Source organism: Manis pentadactyla, chromosome 8 (assembly GCF_030020395.1).
Source record: "Manis pentadactyla isolate mManPen7 chromosome 8, mManPen7.hap1, whole genome shotgun sequence".
In the NCBI taxonomy this organism is placed as follows: Eukaryota; Metazoa; Chordata; class Mammalia; order Pholidota; family Manidae; genus Manis; species Manis pentadactyla.
In genome coordinates this window covers 92,512,303-92,521,707 of record NC_080026.1, presented here as the reverse complement: position 1 = coordinate 92,521,707, position 9,405 = coordinate 92,512,303, and the positions used below count along the sequence as shown (strand labels likewise).

Sequence of the window (9,405 nt, the reverse complement as noted above, 5' to 3'; positions counted from 1 at the left end):
TTTTATTGTTGTAAACAACCATTTGATCAATAGATATGAGAGGTGCCCTCTCAAAAAAAAAAAAAAAATAATATATGTTCATTTCTTTCCTCACTATATTCACGTTTTCCTTTAAATACTTGAATCTATAATAGCTGTTTAAAAAAATTCTTGTCTGCTAATTCCATCACACCTCTCATATCTGAAATGATTTCTATTGACTGATTTTTTTCTTTTGGTTATGAGTCATTTCTTTGCCTTTCATATCTAGTAATTTTTTATTGGAAGACAGATGTTTTAAATGTCACATTATTGAGTGCTGAATTTTGTTATCCTTCTTTAGAGTGTTGAGTTTTATTCTGGAAGTTTACCCGCAGATCAGCTTGATCCTTTCAAGGCTTACCTTAAAGCTTTGATAGGATGAATTTAAAATAACCTTCACTCTAGGGCTAACTAGTTTAGCTCAACTCCAAGAAAATGGCCTTTCTAAGGTTTCCACTAAATACCCTGAGTGCTTAATGAGGTCTCACCACTTTGATTGGCCTGAACTTAAACAACTCTCAATTCTGAGATCAGAGAGTTGTTCGGACTTACAATATCGCAATAATTGTTTCTTTAGTATTTGTTTTTTGTCCAACTTCATGGAGACTCATAGTATACATGCACAGCTTAGTATTTAGTCAAAGACTCAAAAGGACACCTGTGCATTTTTCTGAAGCTCTCTCTCTGCATAGTCCTCTCCTCTCCAGTATTCTGTTCTGCAAATTTCAGCTGCCTCCGTTCTCTGAATTCTGACCTCTGTCTTCTGAAAACAGTGAGACTTGTGGGCTTTGCTTGGATTTCCCCTCCCAGGCCCATCGTCTGGTAAATGCCTCTAGGCAGAAAGTCAGGTTGATAGTAGAATTCATTCTACTTGTTTTCCTTCCTTCAGGGAGCAGTCTTATTCTGCTGGCTATCCAGTGTCTGAAAACAGACATTTCATGTGTTTTGTTCAGTTTTCTGCTTGTTTATGGTGGACAGGAGCTAGTTTAGTATCTATTATTCCATCATAGCCCAAAGCAGAAATGCACACAGGGTAACTTTTCATCAGTCTTTCCAACTGAAAACATTCCTTTAGCATTTAGGGTTAAGAAGCAGTTGCCTCTTCCAATCCCCTAAGTACTAATTAGTGGACATTTAACTCCCTCTCATTCCTGCTTCCAACCAACCAGTTCTTCCCTGAGCCTATCCCTCTCCTGTCTCTTGCTGAACACAGCCATAGACAGGTGTCACATCTACTAACCAGTTGTTTTCCACCCTCTTTCCCTGGGCTTACAAATCATCTTCGGTACTTATCTGTCTTCATGTTATTGCAGGGCACACACTTATGAATGGATGAAGGTGGCAGAAATAAAATATATAAAGATCTGGATCCTTGATGACATATTGAGGTGATGAAGCAGCATAGGACCTATCTCTAAACTTATTTAGTAAAATAAATAAAATGCCATTAATTGTGTAGCCACTTTTAAATGTGTTTTGTTCCTGGCAGCCTAAAGCATCCTGAAGAACACAGGGGTGACCCCACTCTCTTCAATGGTTTCTAATGTTCATGCCTCTCAGATATTTGTCTCCAGCCCAGATCTTCTTCTATAGGGGCAAGCTCAGATATCCACCCATCTGCTGGTTATTTCTACTGGATCCCATCAAATTCCTCAAACTCAGCATCCAAAACTGATCCTGTATTTCCTCCTCCTGAACTGCTTTCCATCAGAGTTCTCAATCTCAACTGAAAGTACTACCACCATCTACTTTGTAATCCAAGCTGTACGCCTGGCTGTCATCCTGGAATCCCCTCTTCCCTCTTCTCTTGATATCTGCAAATCACCAGGCCCTACTCGTTTTGTCCCCTAAGCATTTGTCACCGACACCTCCCCCTCTCCATTTCTCCTACCACTTCCAAGGATAGGCCCTTGACATCTCTCTCCTAGCTGATCCCTCTACTTCCAATGCATCCTTCACATTGTTCCTTTCTTTCAGAAACACAGCTGTATCTGTATCACTCCCCTGCTTAGAACCTACAATGTTCCCCTTGTTTATATGAAGAAGTCCAAACCCTTACCGAGGCTTGCAGGCCTCCGGGTTCCAGCCTCTGCTGACTACTCCAGCCCCAACTCTTGCCACTCCTCATCTTCAAGTTACATCCCAACAATAACAGTATGTGGCTGCTTTCTCTAGTCACCCTGCTTTGTCTTCCCTGGGAGCCTGTGTGTGTGCCCAAAATGCCCCTGAAGACTCTGTCCCATCCCCCAACTTTCTCATGCAAGCAACTATTCACCCTAGCTGAGTAGGGAGCCCCCTTTTCCTCATTCTAGAAATCTTCCCTGGTGATCCCAACCTCCAGTCTTGCACAGTTACTCTTTCCTGTAGTCCCGTAATCTTTGTACACATCACTCCTACCATACCAACCACTTTGCTTTATCAACATGAATGTGTGTCTCCCTTTCCAGACTGAACTCCCTGATGGGAGACAATGAAACGTACTTAGCCTTGAACCCCCAGCCTCTGACCCATAGTGGCTATACAATAAATGTTTAATGACTGAGTAGATCACCAATAAATCCCTTACAGCAGGTCCCCTACAGATGATCTCTGTGGAATGCTTAGTGGTTAACTCACTCAAGTAAGTAGATTAACTTAAAAATAATAAGACTGTGTTTCCTTAAAATTATTTTTCCACCAGCACTTTCCTTTAATTAGTATAATCAGGGATGGGAGTGTATTTGTGGTGAGGTTTCCATAGCACTTCTCTCGGATGGGGTATTATGTTTCCAGAAGCAAAGAATCATGGCTTAGGAAGAGAAAATGTGAAAAGAGTATGGCATAGATCTGAGAAGCTGCTGGAAAAATTTTCTAGGTCATGAAAATCAGGATGGCCCTGAGCATCCAGGAGGGGTGTGACTCTGGATGTGGGCAGCTTGGTGGGTGCCTGGTAGTTCCTTCTGTTCCAGTTGCCATGCTTACCAAAATTCCACAATTGGAGTCACTCCTTTTGACTATACAACACCCTCTCCTGTGGCACTCTTACAAGCCAAATTTCCTGTGGAAGGAAGTCCCTCTGTCTTTCCAGGGATTGCTTTCTTCTGCCTGGAAAACATCCACCTCCTCTTCTGTCTACCCCAATTTTTCCTATTCTATAAAATGTAGATGAAATCCCTTCCCTCCCACAAAGTCTCCTTGGATCTTTCTTTTAAGATTCTAAGTACCTCCAGAGCAGAAACTCTGTCTCATTCAGTTGTTGTCTCCCAGGTGCCTGTGTCAGAGCTTGGCACATAGTAGATGTTGGATAAAGAATAAACTGGCCTGAACTCACTTAATGGACAGTCACTTCTGCATCCTTCTGGATGCTTATATGAATGCTATTTCTTTGGTACTGTGGTGATCACTTATACCTTGTGGAAAGTCTTCTGTTGCTCTAATGAGATGTTCTTTTTGATGCAGCTTTTTAAAAGTAACAGTTTGTGAATGTCAGCTAGTGTCCTCATGTGGGGTGACTCTGAGCAGGCAAGGGCTGTGCCTTTGCCTTCCTGGGTCCCACCATGGGTGGAGGTATGGGGAGCACTGTAAAGAAGTGCAAAGAGCATCAAAAGTCAGGAAAAAGAACTAATAAAACCTAGCTAAACCCTAGAGCAAGAGCCACCCAGCTTTCGTAGAAACTGCCCGAAGCTAACACGCCTGCCCTAAGTTAGATAACCAGAGGTGGGCAGTAGCCTCGGGACATAACCGTGATAAGTCACGTAGACATGCTTGTGTGAGCTAGAGATTATGGGGAGCGGTTAGGTAATCGGGGCGTTCTCGTTTCAACTCCATTGGTTAAAATATAGAATATATAGAATGTGTTTTAAAATTACTGGTTGTAGAAATGCATGGGCTTCGGTGCAACGGCTGTGAAAACCCTATATAATCCCTACCTAAAGTTGCCTGGGGGTCGGCAGCTCGGACTCGGCCTGCGTGTCAGGGGAGGTGCTGTCGGCCCCAGCTAGCCGGCTGAATAAAGACTTTGCTTGGACTTATATCTCCGTGCCCGTGTGTTTTGTTCTCTCGGGAAACCCCCGGATTCCTGGACCCTAACAGCACCTTGTGGACAGACGTTTCTCAGCTTAGATCGGATGGTGAGGAGAAAACTTCTCTGGCATACGGTATGTGGGACACCATCTGTACTTATTCTAGGCCCCCAAAATGATAGGGCACCTGCTCATGGAAACCCTGGGATGGGTGATGGGAATTTTTATATGAGGTCATCAGACAGGAGCTCAGCCAGGTCTAATGGGCTGGTTGATTGCGTCTCTCTGGCCTGATAATTAGTTCATAAGGGGCTGAAGTGAAGCCAGGAGCCACTAGTATCGGCCTGCACACATGCGATGGGAATTTCTTGCCCTCAGGTTGTCAGGGAGTGACTCAGAGTCAGTGGGTCCTGGGACATGGGACATGGCTCTTCAATGAGGTCTCTTGCCCGGTCAGCTCATTAGACATTTCCCACACTCAGGTCCCAAACTTCCCTTCATTTGTACCTTTCCTCCAACCTCAACTTAGACTCTGGGGGAGTCCCTCTCTACCCCCCCCCCACTCTTTTCTTAAACCCTGTTCTCTTCAGGGTCTTTTACCTAGTGACCCATTCAACCTCATAGCAACTGAGAAATAGCCTTCTTTGCTTGATGACAGGGAGGGATTACTACTCAAATCTCCAATTCTCAAATGAGGAAGTGAGGGGAAATATTTGTATCCAATCCTTTCTAGTGCAATAGAGAGGTGGGGGGAAAAAGAACAGTTTAACTTCCACATTAAACGAGTCTGAATCTTGGATCAACCACTACAGTAAACTGTATGGAGGTTCCTCAAAAAATTAAAAATGAAACTGCCATATCAACCAGCAATTTCACTTCTGGGAATATATCTGAAGGAAAAGGAATATTATGTCCAAGAGCTATCTGCACCCCCATGTTTATTGCAGCATCATCTACAATAGCCAAGACATGGAAACAACATAAGTGTCTACTGACAGATGAATGGATGAGAAAATTGTGGTATGTATATACAATGGAATATTATTCAGCCATTATAAAAGAAGGAAGTCCTGCCATTTGCTACAACATAGCTATGCCTTGAGGGCATTATACTATGTAAAGTAAGTCAGACACAGAAAGACAAATACTATATGATCTCACTTACATGTAGAATCTAAAACAAGATTAATAGAAAAAGAGACCAGATTCGTGTGGCTACCAGTGGCAGGGGTTCGGGGGAGGGGGCATTGGATGAAGGTGGTCAAAAGGTACAAACTTCTAGTTATAAGGTAATTAAATACTAGGGATTAATGTACAGCATAGGACTATAGTTTTTTTTTAAAGGCCGAATCATTCTTTTTGTGATGGATTAGATGATAGGCCCTAATTATTCATCCCTTTTGGTAGCCTTGTCTGGTTGTGGCCTCATCCTGGTATAATGTGTTTCTCTGCCTCTTCCCTCTGGGCTAGGCCATGTGACAATGGCTCCTTTGGACCTTCATGCATTTCTGCTTCCTTTTTATACCTCTGTTTTTGCCAGGACAGGAACATGCCCAGGACAAGAGACACAAGGAGCAGAACCTCCCCAGGTGCCCCACAGACCTACAATGAGAAGTAGCATAACACAGAGCCACCCAGTCAAATCCAGACTAGATCAGCTGAGCCTCAGTCAACCTCTCTGAGAATACATGATAGTTGTGTTAAGCCTCTGAGCTTTCAGGTCATTTGTTATCCAGCATAATTGTGGCAATAGCTAACTGATAGCTATGCTGCCAGAAGACCAGGATGAAGCATCGAGCATTTAGTAGGTGCCCAACACATGATGAATGCTTACTATTGGTTATCAATTGAGCCTTACTGGCAGGCATCATAAAAGGATATGAGAACATCAGACCTGGAAGAGCCTGGAAAGGAGTTACAAGAATGGAGAAACAACCTCGAGTGGAGCTGTGACTTGCTGGAAATCATGGAGGGAATTGTGGCCAAGCTTGGACTAGCACCCGAGGCTGGTAGCTCTCCAAGGCAGTGAGCTGACTTCCCTGCTTCCTGTGCGCCTGCCCATTGATAACCATAGCTTCCTCTTGCTTCCTCTTTGGCTACGTATGTGAGCTTCATGTCATCGTGCCTGGATTTTGATGAATGTAAAATGGTAGCAAGGGAGGAGAAGCAGGAAGGCCAGTCAGGAAGAGGGTTCAGCCAGAGACAAGACTCCAGATTCAAGAGGGATGCTCCTTCTGCAGCCCCATCGCCCCCTGGTGCCAAATACCGTGTGATGCGACCCCCAGCCCTGACCCCAGGTTGCAGGCCAGCTTTTGTAGACTGGTGTCAGGAGGGGAGTTTGCTCTCAGGTGCTGGAGGCCTGCTGATTGCTTCACTGTTATCATTAAACTCAGGACCCCAGGAACCCAGCACAGACAGCCATGGGGATGGGCCAGAGGGAGTCTGGGAAAGGGCTGGGACTCTGCAGCCAAGGAGGGACACTGCAGTTTGCTCCCTGATGTTTGTGTCCCACTGATGTTGCTCCTCGCCCCAGGGTCTGGAGATACACTTCTGCACACTCCAGGCCCTTTGGTTCTGAGTGGAACTGGCTTCTGAGTCTCTTTCTGGGGGACAGCCAGTCAACCTTCCCATGTGGCTGTCTGGAGAAGAAGAGAGCCTTGGGACAGGGATTTAAGGAGCTTCTTTGAGTCCACTCCACAAGCATAGCTGGGCAAAAGACAGTGGGAAGGGCACCAACTAAGGAGTCAGCAGAGTGGGGTTTGGACCCCAACTTTGCATTTAATAGAAACCTATGTGACCTTAGGCAAGTCACTTTTCATATCTGGCCCTCCGTCTTCCGTTCCCAGGAAGGAAGGAAAAAAACCGGCCATGTTGGAAGAACTGCCTTAGTGGTGCCTCCTGATTTCCTGTGCCAGCATAGGGGGTAGAGGATTTCCTCCAGTCCTGTGAAATAATCACAGGAGCTCATATTTATCCAGCTCGCTGTATGTGCAAGACTCTGAACCAAGCACTTGCATGCGGCAACTCAGCTCAGGCTCACAGTAATCCTATGAGGTAGGTACTTATATTGTCTCCACTTTACAGATAAGGAAATAGCCCCAGCAAGGCTCAGTCACTAACTTACATCCACACAGCTTGTTCACATGGAGCTGTGGTTTGAACCTGGGCAGTCTGGCTCCAGAGCCCGCACACCCCGCTTCTCTGCTGTCTCTATTGATAGACTTAGCCTTCCCCCACCCGGCCCTGGTCCTTCCTCCCAGGACCTCCTCTCCTTGTACACTTCCATAGTCAAAGAACACTGGCTCCAGTCTGGAAGGACCCAGGATGTCTGAAAGAAATCCCTTCAACCACGGGGATGAATGTAGTCTAACGATCGTCCTCTCTGGGCCGGCCTTCCCCACGAGACATCCTGCCTCTGGTGCATGCTGCCAGGAGACAGGGAAGGTCCCTGCAGTCAGGAAGACATCCTGCCTGCCTGGCTAGGGACTGACCCAGGGCAGTCTGATGCCTTCATCCCCAGACTCGTGGGGCCCGGCTCCAAGTGACCTCACCCACCCCTCCGGCTCTCTTCTGTAGCACATCTGGGCCCAAGAGACAGCTGTTTAGGGACTCCCAAGGAGTCCCACAGACTAACCCTGACTCCAAGCCCTGCTCATGCTCCCGCTTGGGGTCCCACAGCAACTTGTGCTCCTTCGCTCAGATGCCAGCTTCTAGGGAAGGAGTTGTCCTGGGGTTTGGGAACAAGACAGCTGGATTCATGCTAGGAACTCTTTTATTTACATTCCCCAGGTCTTTCCACTTGTAAAAAGAAAACAAAGTTGGGGGAAGGTGAAGGAAGGAAAGAAGGAAGGAAGAAAGGAAGGAAGGAAGGAAGGAAGGAAGGAAGGAAGGAAGGAAGGAAGGAAGGAAGGAAGGAAGGAAGGAAGGAAGGAAGGGAAGGAGGGAGGGAGGGAGGGAGGGAGGAGGGAACTTGTGGTTTGGCCAGAAGAGTTTAAAACGGAGTTTCCCCTCTCTTTTCTCGTCCTCTTCCTGCAGACTGTGGAATGCCAGGGTAGAGACCCCCTGGCTGTCAGGAAGAGGGACGTCTGGGGGTGCAGCGGCATGCGCTGCCAGGACCAAGGCCTCCGCCTCCTGCCCTCCATCCCAGAGCAGCTCCCTGGGCTCACGGGCAAGGAGGGGGGAGAGGTCAGTGTGGGGCCCTCACACATCCCTTGCCCCCTCCCCCGCACCAAGTGGGTTCAAAATTGCTTGGTGCCCCACCTCATGCCCCAAAGTCAGAGCAGAGGAGATGGGCAGGGACCGTGGCTCACTCCCTGCCACAGCCCCCATGCTGTTTATTTCTTTCCCATTGTGCATTGTTCTTTGAGACCATTTTGTTGGTTTACTTGTGTATCACTGTTACTAGAACATGAATTCTGTCAGAAGAGGTGGGGTATTTCTTATTTGCACTGTCACCACAGTGCCTGGCTATTACTGCATAGAGGGAAGAAGGCAAGGAAGCCAGCTACCCCAGGACCCTGGGCTGGCTGCTGCCACCACCTACCCTCTGCAGTTGTGGTCTCCGGGCCCCTCCCCATGCAAGCACACACTCGCATGCTGGTGCACACAAGGACAGGTGCACATGCTCACGCACACACACTCACACATGTGCTCAGAAAAGCACGCACATACACGAATGCCCATTCACACAAGCACATTCTCAGGGACACATGTGCCTGTACTGAGAGGGTCTCCCTTCTTCAGAGACTCTGAGGTGGGGAGGGGAGGCAGCCCCTTTCTCAGCCTGAAGAGGAGAAGGAGGGCGAATCAGCTCTGCCTCCCTCGGGGTCCCTTAGCTCAAGGACAAAGGTGCAGAGCCACCTGAGCTGCTGTACCCCCACCTGAGAGGCTGAGCAGCCAGAGGCTGAGGAAGTATGGGGATGAGAACTCCATCCTTGCTTCATGACTGGCAAAGCCTTTGGTGGCAAGACCAAGGGATATACCCAAACACAGAGGGCCAGGTGGGCAGGCAGAAGCCAGCAAGTCTCCCTGGCACTGTCAGCCCCCTGGCCCACCTCTTGCTGCCCTTGGCTGGGGAGAACAACATTGTTCAGAGGAAAAATTTAGGTCTCTGCCAGAGCCCTTCAGGCCTGAGCTGGGCTGGGCCTTGGCTCCCAGGAGCTGCCCGCTCCTACCACAGGAGTACTGGGGGAACTGGAGAAATCCTGCTCCCTGGACCCTCCTCCCACTGTCCTTTGCGCAGGTCAAGGTTTCCTCCCTGGGCTGAGCTGACCATACCCCCACTGTGCTTTGTCCAGTGGCTCCACTATAGCTCTAGGCCCACTGAGTGTCTATTGTGTCAGTGAGTTGTTTCAAACCCTCCCAATGTGAGTATGGAACACTG

General features: G+C 47.6%; 1 long non-coding RNA gene across 1 annotated transcript; it reads left to right on the top strand.

The window, feature by feature from the left end:
• The first annotated feature begins 5,651 nt into the window (after positions 1–5,651).
• On the top strand, positions 5,652–8,357 carry LOC130684500 (uncharacterized). Its single transcript, XR_008998777.1, has 3 exons — positions 5,652–6,163; positions 6,869–7,076; positions 8,058–8,357. It is a non-coding gene; the product is annotated as an uncharacterized LOC130684500 (long non-coding RNA).
• The last annotated feature ends 1,048 nt before the right edge of the window (positions 8,358–9,405 follow it).